At 48.8% G+C, this 13,302-nt stretch overlaps 1 protein-coding gene across 14 annotated transcripts in view; it reads left to right on the top strand.

The window, feature by feature from the left end:
• The window catches only part of ARHGEF9 (Cdc42 guanine nucleotide exchange factor 9), a 187,361-nt gene that overhangs the window by 96,313 nt on the left and 77,746 nt on the right, over positions 1–13,302 (top strand). The window lies entirely within an intron of this gene.

Below are 13,302 nucleotides of genomic sequence, written 5' to 3' on the forward strand. Positions count from 1 at the left end.
TAGGAGAGGGGTACTTCCCTTGGTCTGAGACACTGAGGCAACCTGCTGGTGAGCACTGGGAGTTGTGTTCCTCAGGAGCTGGCTCAGCGAGGGATGGACAAATCCCTGCCTTATTCCAGGTTTTGTTTGCTGGGGGAACCTGGGATTTTGTTCTGGTCCTGAAATACCTGCATTAATCTGGTGCTGAGACTTGCATCTCATTTTACACAGATAGTGAGAACTGACTGTTTAAAGAGGTGGTTGAAGCCTTGACTTTTTCTGCAAAGGAGGAGATGGAATATTGCCAGGGTAACCAGATAACCAGGCAGAGGGCTGAGGTCACTGGCAGCACACGGGCAGCAGAGAGCAGCATGTGGCTCCCTGGGAGAGCAGTGCCTGCTGCAGCTTCCACTGTGCATGCAGAACAAAGGCTGGGCTCCATCAGGGTGATCAGAGGCTGATGGAGAGCTCACAGTGTGACATGGCCATAAAAAAGCAAGGTATGATCCAAGGATGGATTAGGAGATGAATTTCCAGTAGAGATTAATGCTGCTGTACCAGAGAGTGGAGCTCACTTGGACTAGAGCAGACTGTTGGATTGCCAGTACTCAACAGGAATGTATTTGAGCTGGAACAGGGACAAGGGCTGAGGGGATGGAGGATCTGTCCATGAAGGTGAGCTGCAGAGTGCCTTGGCTGGCCTGGCAGAGCAGCAACAAAGCAGGAGCTGCTCTCCAAATACTCTGAGGACGAAGAGCTGCTGAGTAGAACTGCCTCAGGTGATAGAAGGAGCAGTTATTGGATGATCACAGCAAATACAGGCTCTCAGGAGGCAGTTTCTGATCAGACAGGAGCGTGGTGGTGGGGAAACCTCCCTTAGGGTGTTATAGGGCTGCAAACCCTTGAGGCTTGAGAGCAGAGATCCCTCCAGGCAGTCATGGCAGCTGGGGGGGGGTGTTGGGGACCCCTCCAGTGCACCTTCACCACCACTGTGGTGTCAGCAGTTGGTGGCCACAGGCTCTAAGCTGGCCATGGGTAATTACTGGCGGTGAGTGCCTGGGGCTGAGCACATGCCTGAACTTTGTTCATACACACTCAGCTCAACCTCTTTTGCTTTATTTTGGTTCCTGTCAGTGTTCTCTATTGTATTTACTAAAACATCAGGAAAATGGGAGCCTACCCTCAGATTGATCCGCAGAATAATGGTGATATGACAGTCCTGATGTCATAGAATCCCAGACTGGTTTGGGTTGGAAGGGACCTTAAAGCCCACCCAGTCCAACCCCTGACATGGGCAGGGACACCTTCCACCAGCCCAGGTTGCTCCAAGCCCCGTCCAACCTGGCCTTGGACACTTCCAGGGATGGGGCAGCCACAGCTTCTCTGGGCAACCTGTGCCAGGGCCTCCCCACCCTCACAGGGAGGAATTTCTTCCTAATATCCAATCTAACTCTACCCTTCTTTAGCTTAATGCTGTTCCCCCTTGTTCTGTCACTACAGATCCTTGCAATATCCAGGTTTTTAGAAGTTTTTCCAACTTTTATTGAGTAAAAGATGTCAAAGCCTCCATGAAGAGAGCCAATCTGGCTCCAACACATCCCCAGCACTGGTGCCTGTCGTTGCGCCTGTTGCGGGGCTCTAAGCCCACGTTTTGCCAACATGGTGAATTCTGTGGTGTTAACGAGTGTTGCTGGGTTTCCATGCCAACCCTTTCGCTAATTAACACACAGTAGTGAGGGGAAAAAATCTGTCCTTAATGATGAATTAATTTGACAAGATTGTTACGGGAAGAAGAGTCCTGAATAGCCACTCTGAAGGTTGGACGTGGGGATGGGAGCATGTGTTGCTCCAGAAAGGGAAAATCTGTGTTGTTCTGACCTTGCAGCATTCAACCTGAAACCTTGCTCACAGTTTGGAAAGAGTTTGTGTTTCAGAAGGAATAAAATTATCCTGACAAATGTCTAAGAGCATAACTGAAATGGTTATGCTCTTTTGTTCCTTTTTTTTTTCCTCGTACAACATTTTAACTCACTTTGTTTTGGTGTTTAAAAGATTAAATAAAACCCAGATCAATTTGAGAAGTTAAATGCATGAAAGAATCAGAAAATTCACATTTAAAAACTGCACTATTTTGTGTCATAAACAAAACAATTCCTGATGACTCCTCCCAGATTCCACCCTCTTGCTCTGGTTCCCTTGGCAGTACACCTTGGAACCAGCAGTAGCTGTTAGATATGGGCCCAAATGGAAACCATGGATACAATTTGGTGTTTTGAAATTCAGAAGAGAACCAACTGCCCCTTCCCAGCGTGGCTCTGATGCCAGAGCAATGGCATTATCCTGGAGCAAATCAGGAGTGGGAAAAGCAGCCCCTCTGTGCTGGGTGCTGGGTGTGACTCAGGGTGTGGATTCCCATCAATTAAACTCCTTCAGCACTTTGTGCACAAGGCAGGAGGTCAAGTCACAGTGTCCTGGCTGAATTCTTCCTTGGGTGATTGTCCTCAGCCTTCCTGAGTCCTCCACCCCCTGAGCTGTGGCTCACCAGCTTCTGTGTGGTGGTGACCACAACCTACCAGGAGTTTGGTAGAGATTGGTCATCCTGGGAGTGATGCTGGGACTGCCCCCATCCTGTTGGGACTGCAGCAATTACCTACATGGAGAGGAATGTTTGGGAAATAATGACCATGGTTTAGGGCTATTTATTCCTGGATCAGGAATAGTGTGGAAGCAGGACCAGGGAAGTGATTCTGCCCCTGCATCAGCACTGGTGAGGCCACCCCTGGAGTGCTGTGTCCAGCTCTGGGCCCTCAGCTCAGGATGGAAATGGAGGGGCTGTAGCAGGTCTAGAGAAGAGCAACGAGGCTGGGGAAGGGAGTGGAGCACAAGTGCTGTGAGGAGAGGCTGAGGGAGCTGGGGTTGTTGAGCCTGGAGAGGAGGAGGCTCAGGGGAGACCTCCTCACTCTCTGCAACTCCCTGACAGGAGGGGGGAGCCAGGTGGGGGTCGGGCTCTTCTCCCAGGAAGCAGCAGTAGGACAAGAGGGCTGGGTCTTCAGCTGTGCCAGAGGAGGTTTAGTTTGGATATTAGGAAGAAATTTTTCATAGAGTGATTGAGCATTGGAATGGGCTGCCCAGGGAGGGAGTGGAGTCACCGTCCCTGGAGGTGTTTAAGTTGAGACTGGATGTGGCATCAGTGCCATGGTCTGGGTGACAAGGTGGGGTCGGGTCAGAGGTTGGACTCGATGATCTCAGAGGTCTTTTCCAGCCTTGTTGATGGTGTGATTCTGTGATTTCCCTTCGGAAGTGAGGGTTCCATGCTGGGAGCTGGGTCTGCAGAACTGCCAGTGAGCTGCCCTGTGAACCCACTGTACCCTGGACAGAGCCTTTAAACTGGCAGAGTCTGGATCCCCCTCCCGGGGTCCTGCAGGGCTGGGGGAGCACTGAAATGCTGCTGTCATGGCTGTGTTGTTGCAGAAGGGAGCAGAGAGGTGGGAGGTTGTACAGTCCTGCTGCTCTTGGTCCCTCTGTCCTCTTGGGAGCAGCCGTGGATGGAGGCAGCTGTGAGGTCCAGAGGGTTTGGCTGCTGTGGGGAACTGCTGGGCCGGTCTGCCCAGCCACACCCAAACTTTCTTCTGCCTTCAGCACCAGGAGGCCCGGGGTCTCAGTCTGCTGGGAGGGTTAAACCACTTCCAAGTGGGGAATGAGAGGTCTCCCCTGGGACTGTGCAGAGCACGTGGCTCCAGGACAGAGCAGTTGTGGCACTGGAACTGGGGCTGTCACAGCAGCACTTGGGCTGCCATCAGGAGGATCAGATTTTTCGGAGTGTGTACAGTTTTGGCTGCTGTGATGCATGCCCTTGGCTGGAGAGCAGTGACTGAGTGGGAATAGTGGCTGGGGAGCCCTGGGATCCTGCCATCCCAAGGCATCCGCCTTTCCCCTCGCTTGCGAAAGGGCAGATAGGCTGAGAGACTAGAGGAGATTCTCCTGTGAGATTTCAGCTTCTCCTGCTTTCTGGTAGCACTGGGCACTACGAGGCTGTGCCTTTCCTTGTGACAAATCTGTGCTCCCTGGGGAAAACTGTCCTTAGGTACCTTTGCCAGGTGACAGCACCCTTTGGTCCGGTGCTGAGACAGCGGCTTCAGATGGACACATGAATGCCTTGAAAATGTGTCTCCAGTGTCCAAAGCTCGCAGAATAGTTACTGTGTGTGTTTTCCCTTTCCATGACTGCCCTGTGAAACAGCCATGTTGCATCCAGGAACACCTTCCTTTCCCCTGGATAGCTGCTGCTACCTGAAAACACCTGTGCAAAACCTGATGCCAGCATCCAATCTGGGGTTTAATTCCTCCAGCTCAGTTAAAGTGCAGAAAAAATATCCCCAGTTCCCCCTCTAGCACTGAGTGACCCCAGGAAGAAGGGCCTGGGGAGCTTTGTACAATGCAAACAATGCTGTACGTTGCCACTAGTGATAGTTCAGACACTTTTATGGAGATGTTTTGTAGTATTTATATATATTCTTACTTAATTAAGGCTGTTTTGGGCACTGAAATGACCTGTTTTGGAATATCCACAAATCTCCTCTCGACCTTTACTGGCTGCTGACTTGAGTTGTTAGAAGTTGTTTGAGGAACTGCATTTCTGAGGAATGTAAATAATAACAGAGATGGGATTATTATTTTTGCCTTTTTAAGAGGAGAAAGAGGATGTCTCTAAGTATTTACAGGCCTTCTGGGACAAGTAAGTCCTCAGAATGGTGAGGAAAAGGTGAGGCTGCACACCCAAAGAGCCAGAGACCCTTTGGCACAGCAAGGTGGAAGAATTCAAGGGAATTCTTGTGGCACATTGCCAGGAGATTTTGGCAGACCTGTGTTACTTGCAGCAAGGAGACTGGGGCTGCTGGGGGCAGGTGTGGGGCTCCAGGATCGTGGCATCTCCTCTGCCACTATAGCCTGGGAACAGAGACCTCCCTGCCCCACTCCCTGTGCTGCAGTTTAGAAGGGAGGACCATTTGAGTTCTCCAAAAAGAGATGAGGTCTGGAGCAGGTCTGGAGAACGAGGCACTGTCAGAGTGCTTTCTTGTTTGAAATCTGTGAGCAGACGTCAGTGCCGTGGCAGCACTGCTGTTGTGCTGCAGTGACATGATCCTCTTACTGTCCCAGCTCAGCTCATGGCAGTGCCTGTGCAATGGACACACTCCCAAGTACATCAGTGTTCTTTAGGCCATCCTGGCGCCCACTGTAAACACCACGGGTGGGTTGGTCCTTGTGTTGCATCACCAAGGAGACTTTCACTGGCCTATCCTTGGACTGCAAAGCCATCAAAGAGCCTGTTAATGTGCTCAGCCCAGGTCACCTGGTGTAACTGCATTAGGCTACATCCACAGTCTGCTCCTGCCAGTCTGGCCTTGGAGAAACTTTTTCCAGATGATAGACATCCACCCCCGAGCTGGTCATGGTTTGAGAGGTTCAGGGCTGGTTGCTGCTGCAGAGGGAAGGCTCTGTCCCATCCCACCAGGCTCTTGGCCACAGCTTCACGTGCTGGTGCCCAGTCTCTGCTTCCTCCTGCCTTCCTGGGCTGCCTTGGGAAAAGTGCTTCGTTTTGTTTTTGTTCCTCACCTTGTAGATCCTCTGTTTTAAATCCTTTGTCAGTGTTTTCCTTTTAGATAGGTAAAATGGAGCCTTTCTCCATTTCAGACTCCCAGCTCTCCCCATTATACATAACTAATACCTCTCTGGAACTATTTAAACTGTGTTAGCAGGCTCTGAAATGGTAGTTTAGCTGAGCTTTTAACAGGTTTAATCTCTTTCTGGGTATTAATCCTTCCAGAACCTCTGATAAAATTTGTTGCTTTTCTCTGAATCCCTCCCACGCTGTCGATATCTGTCTGGAATGAGTTGCTTCGTGCAGAACAAGCCATGAAGGAGGGACTGTTACAGCCTCTCATGGATCTTGCTTTCGTTTCAGTGCATTTCAGACTCCTCTGATTCCCTGCCACCATCTCTCCTGCCATTCCTTGCCCTGTGACATCTCTCCCATTGAACATGGGTTTGGAATGAGTTTGCTTCCCGTTCATTAGCTCTATTTCTCCGTTCTCTGATACATTCCCAAGGTTTTCCTCAGAGAATGTTAGTGAATGACATCACCTCTTCCACATTGCAGGGGAGATGTAAAGGTGTCAAAGACCACAAGAAATGCTGGGGCTGGTTTGTTACCCTTGTTTTTTCTTGCTTTGTGCTACATTGTGGGATCCCGAAAACTGTGTGACAGCAGACTCAGTCTGTGATCCAGGGGCTAACTGATCAAAGACTGCAGCTGAATTGGAAGGGAGATTATCCTTTTTTCCATCATGTTAGTGTGGAAATGACACCATCTACTGCGAGGCAGCAGAAGATTTGGGACAGCCTCTTCTATTGATGTTAGCTCTGGAAAAAACAGGACTTGAGCTGTGAAACCACCCCAGCACACTTTGTCCAAACATAAACGCAAGGAAAAATCTCTCCATGGGTTTGAGATGTCCAGGTTCTCCCTGATTCCTATCACAGATGAAATAACAAGGAGGAGGGTTGTTTTCCCATCGTACCTGACCACGGTGCCACTTGCAGTGTTGCTCATCTCACCCTTTGGCCATGTCTTTGGCCACTGTGATCCGATTTCTGCACTATGGCAGTTCTTTTCCATACTCCTTCCCTTTGGATACTCTTCCTGGCTGCTCCAGCTGGGCAGTTTTGAAGGAAGGCAGCTCCTTCTTGAGCAACTCTGGCTATAAAAATTATTGTGAAAATTTGTGAGTAGGATAATTTATTGTTTCCATGGCAGTGCTGTAGGAGGGAAAAGCACTGAGGAGTGAAGCATGGAGTAACAAGGGAAACCTGGGAGAGACAGATCACATTACATCCTGCCTGGTTCTTTTTCTTCTGAGTGGGTCATAAAAAAAAAGTGAATGAGACAATTGGAGCTCCTATCCATTTTCTTAGGGCTTGTTTAAATGAGGATTTACTTCAACTAAAAGCTCCTTGGAGCCACTTAATTCTTCCAGGTGGAGTAAATATCTAGGCCAGTAGTAAAAATTCCTTACAGATGTCTTCAGGAGGGTACTTACCAAGTACCTTCCTGAAGAGAACATCTTGGATGCTTTCAAAAAACAGTATCAATTCTTAATGATGGTAGATTAGATAGTGGGACAGGGCTTAGCACAGCATTCTTAAAGCCTTGGGAATATTTGGAAATTGGTCCTGTGATGGAAAGAGAAATGGAAGAGGTGCAGAGCAGCGAGGGTACGTGCTCTGGTTTTCAGCAATTAGTCAAAACAGCTCTAGCTGAAGTTTTATTTCAGAGATTTGGGCATATTTCACTATCAATTAATGTTATCTCTTGTGGCACCATTCATTGCAAAATCCCTGTGAATTCCCTGGGTGGATCTTGCCATGCTTGTCCAATCCGCAGTGGATTGGACATGTGGTGCATCCGAGGGAAGGCCACACACAACTTCTGCTTTTTAGCTGAAAACAAACCACTGTGAGAGAAGCTGGAGATTTCCCTTTAGGTCAGAATCTCCCACCTTCATTATATGGTCTCTTTTCTGAAAATTCTTATTCCAGAAGTACCAGTCCTTTAAGGCATCCTTTAAACGTTCTGAGTAGGGAAACCCTATTTCCAAAATGAGCAGTATTTATTTCCTGGATATAACTGAGTGTGGACTGCATGCCAGGCAAACAACATATAGTATGGCTGAAGCTGAGCCTGAGTGGGTCCTTGGATGAGAATTCCTCTGGGCTGAGTCCATCTATTTGGACAAGATTCAATCCAGACCCAAGTTGGGCTGTCACTGTGAGCTCTCAAATCTGGGTGTACCAACCTCCCCGGACTGTCAGTCAGATTTTACACTGGTTTTGCTCTACAGATGGAAAGCAGCATTGAAATCCTAGCCTATAGGTGTTCCCATGGACTTTGGTGTCACTGCTCACCAAGGACAGGGCCCCACATTGGCTGTGCTCAGGTGGGGGGAATAGGATTGCAGGGCAATCCCAGCCTTTTCCAGTCCCGGCCACACAGGGAGCAGCAAGAACCTCTTGCAGTTTTGGCAGTCCTGGGAATGGATCAGATCCATGCTGCTCCCGCCCTAAAATGCATCATCTCCATCCAAGAGCTACAGCTGCCCATCCCAGTGCTGTTCCTGGATGCATCTTTCCACTAGAGGAAGAATTTAGATGGTTTGGAGGTCTGACAGAGAGGGAAGTTGTTTGCATTTTTTCAGCGTACGAGTCCAGGTGTCTGTCCTCTGGAGGATCATTTCTGAGCTGAAGCCGGAGCATTTAACCTGCTCCTTCATGGCACTTTGTTATAAGGTTTACTGGGAATGGTGGTGTTCACTCAAAGGTTGGACTTGATGATCTTGGAGATCTTTGCCAACCTTAATGATTCTGTGACTGCGTGACTGTAAGTGCTCAGTACAAGGCTTGAGGGTTATCGTGCTGCTGTAGAGGACTGGGTTGCCCATGGCTGTCCCAAACACAAAGGTAAGAGAGATACCTGGCAGGAGCTCCGTGTGGGGAGCCGGGGAGGACAAGTCCTGTTATTTTCATAGAAATCAGGTAGTGCTCCCTCCAGGGACATGGGACAGGTGAGGGAAAGGTCTCCCAAACCAGATTCACATGAGCTCTCCTGCTGCCAGTTCTCCTGGGATGAATCAGTCCCAGTAGGAGCTGGCTGTTTTTCACCCAGAAGCTGGCAGAGATTTTGTCCACCCTCCATTTGCCTTTCCCCTCAGAATGGAGGGCTGAGTTTTTCCTGGTTGGTTTTGTTTGGCTTTTTTAAGCGTAGGTGTTTTAAAAGTAACATTTTGGTTCACCTTTAGAGTTGCCATTTGACTTCCTTGTTGTAGCACGTCCTGATTAGTGACTAATTGCAAAGGACATGTTGTGACTCCGGCCTGTGTCCTGGGGTGCTTGTCGCAGCAATGATGCACTAGGTGATTACTCACCACCCTTAACCTGACAGCTGTATTTCTTCCCTTGACTGGTTGGTGACCTTGGCCAGGTGCGTGCGTGGTGGAGTTGTAGGACGTTGGGGATGTGCAAATTTTTCTTTCCCTTGTGTGACCTTCACTCCACCTAAGGAAGAGAAGGGAAGTGTTCCATGAACAGATGGAGTGTTATTTCTAGAGGTAGGTGAACAACGCAGAAAAATATTCATTCAAAACCCCTTCAGACAACTCAGATGTTTGCCCTGAGATAGTGTTGCAAATCCTCGTGAAAATATCTGCTCACACAAACGTTCGACCCAGCTATCTTGAAAATTGTGTGTGGATGTGACAGTCACCAAGTCCTGGAGCAGAACAATGCCAGGGGACTTAATTGACCCATTAAGGAAACTAGGAATAAGCACTATTTTGAGCAGTAGTTACAGAACAGATAGTTTGTAAGCCATGTGTAGGCAAGTCGGACTAAAAAAGCTTGTCAAGTTCATAGCAGGTAAAAAATAATAATGTGCAAACCAGTCTGCTGATGGAGAATTCACCAAGGATGAAAGGCTGCTAAAATCAGCAAGGTTTGCTGCAAGTGGTTTGCTTGGCTCTTACTGTTCCTTAATGAATTGAATCTATTAGACAGGGAAAACACCATGTTGTCTTGAAAAACAATTCATATTTGGATGCCTCTTTCCATGTGCTTGGACCCATTTTAACAAGAACACACTAATTATGCTGTGGAGATGGTTTTGTTATGGCAGGAATTAAGCTGAGTTTGCAGCTCTAACTGCTGAGCTCCGGAGTGCTGGAATAGGTATATGGGGAGAGATGCCTTTTAATTCCGTTGCCTTTCTCTGTAGTATTTGTATCCCTTTACTTCCTGTGCAGCTTCAGGAAGTGTTCTTGATCCCTTAGGTGCAGAGGCAAAGGGCCTGACTTTTGGGACTCAGTGGCCTCCAAACTGCCATTGATGTGAGAGGAATTTGCCGTGGACTGCTTTGAGGAATCGTGTCCACAGCCAAATTTGTACACAGATGGCAGCGTGCTCACAAATTCCCAGTCTTCCTGACATGTTTTCTGATGCACAGGGAGTTGTATGAGTCATACTGCCCCAGCTATGGTCCTTTTGGATGGAAATTATGCTTTTAAATATATCCTGTGAATACATACAGCGGCATGGGCTCATTTGAAGGAGCTGGAATGCCAGGCATTAAGCTGAGTGGCTGCCATTCTGTCCCGTGTTTCCCAACAGATAATAGACAAAGATACTTCATCTGTGACAGCTTTGCCCTCTAGACTTCGAATAGCATTATCTTGGTGTGTAACTGTTTTCTCCAGCACCACCCAGGTGATAATTTCCTTATACTAGGCAGGAAATGTGGCCCCATGAGCAGGAGAAGTGGGACAGAGGGACGGGGACGGTGCTTGCATGTGTCCTGTGCAGCATGACCTGGAGAGGGGGGAAGGGGACAGTTACACAATGGATGAGGTGACAGTGGTGGAGCCCTCGCTCATCCCACTCTGCCCTTCCCTGCCCTCAGGCAGCAGCAGTTTGCTCAAGCTGAGGTGAGAAACAACACAACCAGCTTGGCTCACTCTTAGCAGGTGCTTGGGTGGAGCTCATGTTACCTGCTCCGGGCTTTTGGAGCTCCTGCCAGGGCTCTGAGCTCTCGGGTGTAGGGGCAGTGCAGCAGCTGAGGGGATGGAGATGGGAGCAGGACCACGTGGATGCTCATGGCTGCTCTCCCTGTGTCCCTGAGAGCTGCTGGGGTAACTCCTGTTTCACAACAGCTGGTGATGGCTTGAAAAAAGACCTGATGTTGCAGCCTTTCCACTCTGTTTAACTGGAGCTGAGGGGCGTTGGTCCAAGCTGTGGTCCAGCTGAGGGAGAAGATTGTAGCAAGTGTCTGCCTTGAATTACTCCTGTTAAAGGAAACATTTCCGCTGTGGCAATTTTCCATAAAATCTGAGAAGCCATCAGGCAGTGACTCTCAGTCATTCCTGGTCTGATTTGAGAAAAGCAGCTTAGGAGTGGAAGGCTGCATATCCCTGTGCTGATCTGGCCAATCCCTGTAATAGGCTTACAGGCTCTGATGGCAATCTGGGGAGAGTTCTGTGCATTTAACGAGCATCCATTCATTACCTTCCCGATGAGACAGCCTGTCCATCCAGCCTGTCCCTGGGTTTTGAGTGGGGAAAAGCCATGGTAACACAAATCAATCGGATGGGAATAAGAGCAGCAATCCAGATACCCCCTGGTACCTCAGTGGTGAAACCCAGGGGGGCAGAGGTGGGTGCTGTGGTGCAGCCCCGCAGTGCCACTTCTCTGCCTTGCCCTGCCCCAGGCACGGCCTCGCCAAGTGCAGGCAGGCAGGGTTGGCACCAGCAGTGTGCAGTGCTTGCCAGGTTTGTGGTGATGCAGTGCAGAAGGCAAGATGATCTTGGGCCAAGCCAGGGCTCTGAGCACCATAGGCAGTGAGCTCAGAGAGCCAGGGAATACCACAGGCTTTGGCTCAACAAGCATCTCAAGGAGAGAAGTTGCTTTACTCTTACTCTGGGCTTTATCTCCTTTAAGTGCTGCCTGTTTGCCCTGTCAGGAGTTGATGTGGATGGAAGGTGAGATGTGAGTGTGAGATGTGGTTGCTGACTTACCTTGAGAAATCAGGAGATCAGAACAGCAAATAAGGAGCCTGAGTGGTGAATTTATCAGTGTAATACATTAATCTGGACATTAATCCAGCCAGGGCATTGATTTGCAATAATAACAGCCACCATGTTTGAAGTTCCAAGCTCTCAGCGCTGAAAATACCTTCTTTTTAAATACAATTTTGGCCTCTTACCACGATACTGATAAATGAGAGTTATGCATTATTGAGTCTATTCCTGAAGATGTGTTTAACAGATTGTAGTCTAACGTGACACAGTCCAGGGTTGTGCTTCCTTTTTAAAAGGTGTTTCAGAACACTTTGCAGTGCCTCAGTCAGAAAGGGTTCCTTGTACTTGGCCATCCAGGAGTAATGTTTCTGGTTTGTATTAATAGCCCTATATTTGAAATAATTTCCTTTCATGATTTTTAAACCCTGGCCAACTGTGTCAGCTTTTTTAGGACAGACTTTCATGGGTTCTAGTCCTGTCAATTTACTAATTTCCCTGTGAGTTCCTGGTTCTGGGTGAGGGAAGTCGCTGGTGGGTGTGCCTGGGTGCAGCCGTGTGTCTGCGTCCCTTCATCTGTGTGTCACCAGCTTTGGGGTGGCTGGTGGCAGTTCTGCAGCTTCAGGGATGCACAATCCACGTCTGGGATGAGCAGATCCGTGTGCTTTTCCCTTTGTGAGGAGCTGTGCTATGTTAAATAATGCAATCCACTGGGAGTCATTTGTGTGATTTTCTCCTTAATTCCTTTTTGCTTTGAAAACGCCCATGCCCCAGAGTAACAGGTGATGTACATTTTAAAATAAATACTCTCTAAAGCATTGAGCACTCTTGCCTTCCTCAGAGCAAGGACAATTTTGTCTCCTCTCCCTGCAAAAACCATTCAGTTGCTCAGATGAACTCACTTTGCCTACAGTGTGCTCTGCGAGAGACAAGTCTTTTGCTTTCTACTTTCAGTAAGGACAGGCTTTTGAGTAAAATGAATCTAGATGTGGCATTGCTGACATTTCCAGTCAAGTCTTGCTTATCTATGGTGAAAATCCGTGATGTTGTGCATCACGGTGCCACAGGCATGGGGATGCTCTGGATTATCTCTGTGCTGTGCCTCTGCACTGGGTCCCTTAGTCCAGGGCTCGGGGCTCCCCAGCAGCCTCTAGCCCCTCACTGTACATTCTCAGAGCCTACTTTATATACATTTTGTAATATCCAGTTTGCTTCTCTGCATTTTTCTGCTCCTTGGATAACTGAGAGACAGCTGTGTCCCTTGTGCCCCGTGGGCTGTACACGATGCCCTGATGTTATAGGGCCCGGTGCATGCTGAGCAGCAGACTGGACTGGGGCTTTGTGGACCCTGGGAACACAGCTTAGGAAGCCTGACTGCTTTCCCACCCCCATAGCACAGTGCAGGCTCAGCCAGGGAGACTGAACTGGGTGTAAATCAAAGCCCAGCTCTGGCCCTCTGGTCAGGAAGGATTTCAGCACAACTGCAGGTCTTTGAGGCAGGTACAGAATGTGAGGAGTTCCTTCTGGGAGTGGGAGACTGGGATTTGCATGGGTATTTTAGGTTTGGATCTTGAAGAGTGTTTAGGCATTTGTGTGCTGTGCTGTAATGAGGGATCTGTGCTGTTGGCCCCGAGTCCAAGGCGCCAGAAGCTGCTCTGGCTCTGCAGGACAAAGGTGCTGTTTTCCCCCCAAGCAGTTTAAATTTTGAA

Source organism: Pseudopipra pipra, chromosome 13, assembly GCF_036250125.1.
Source record: "Pseudopipra pipra isolate bDixPip1 chromosome 13, bDixPip1.hap1, whole genome shotgun sequence".
Classification (NCBI taxonomy): Eukaryota; Metazoa; Chordata; class Aves; order Passeriformes; family Pipridae; genus Pseudopipra; species Pseudopipra pipra.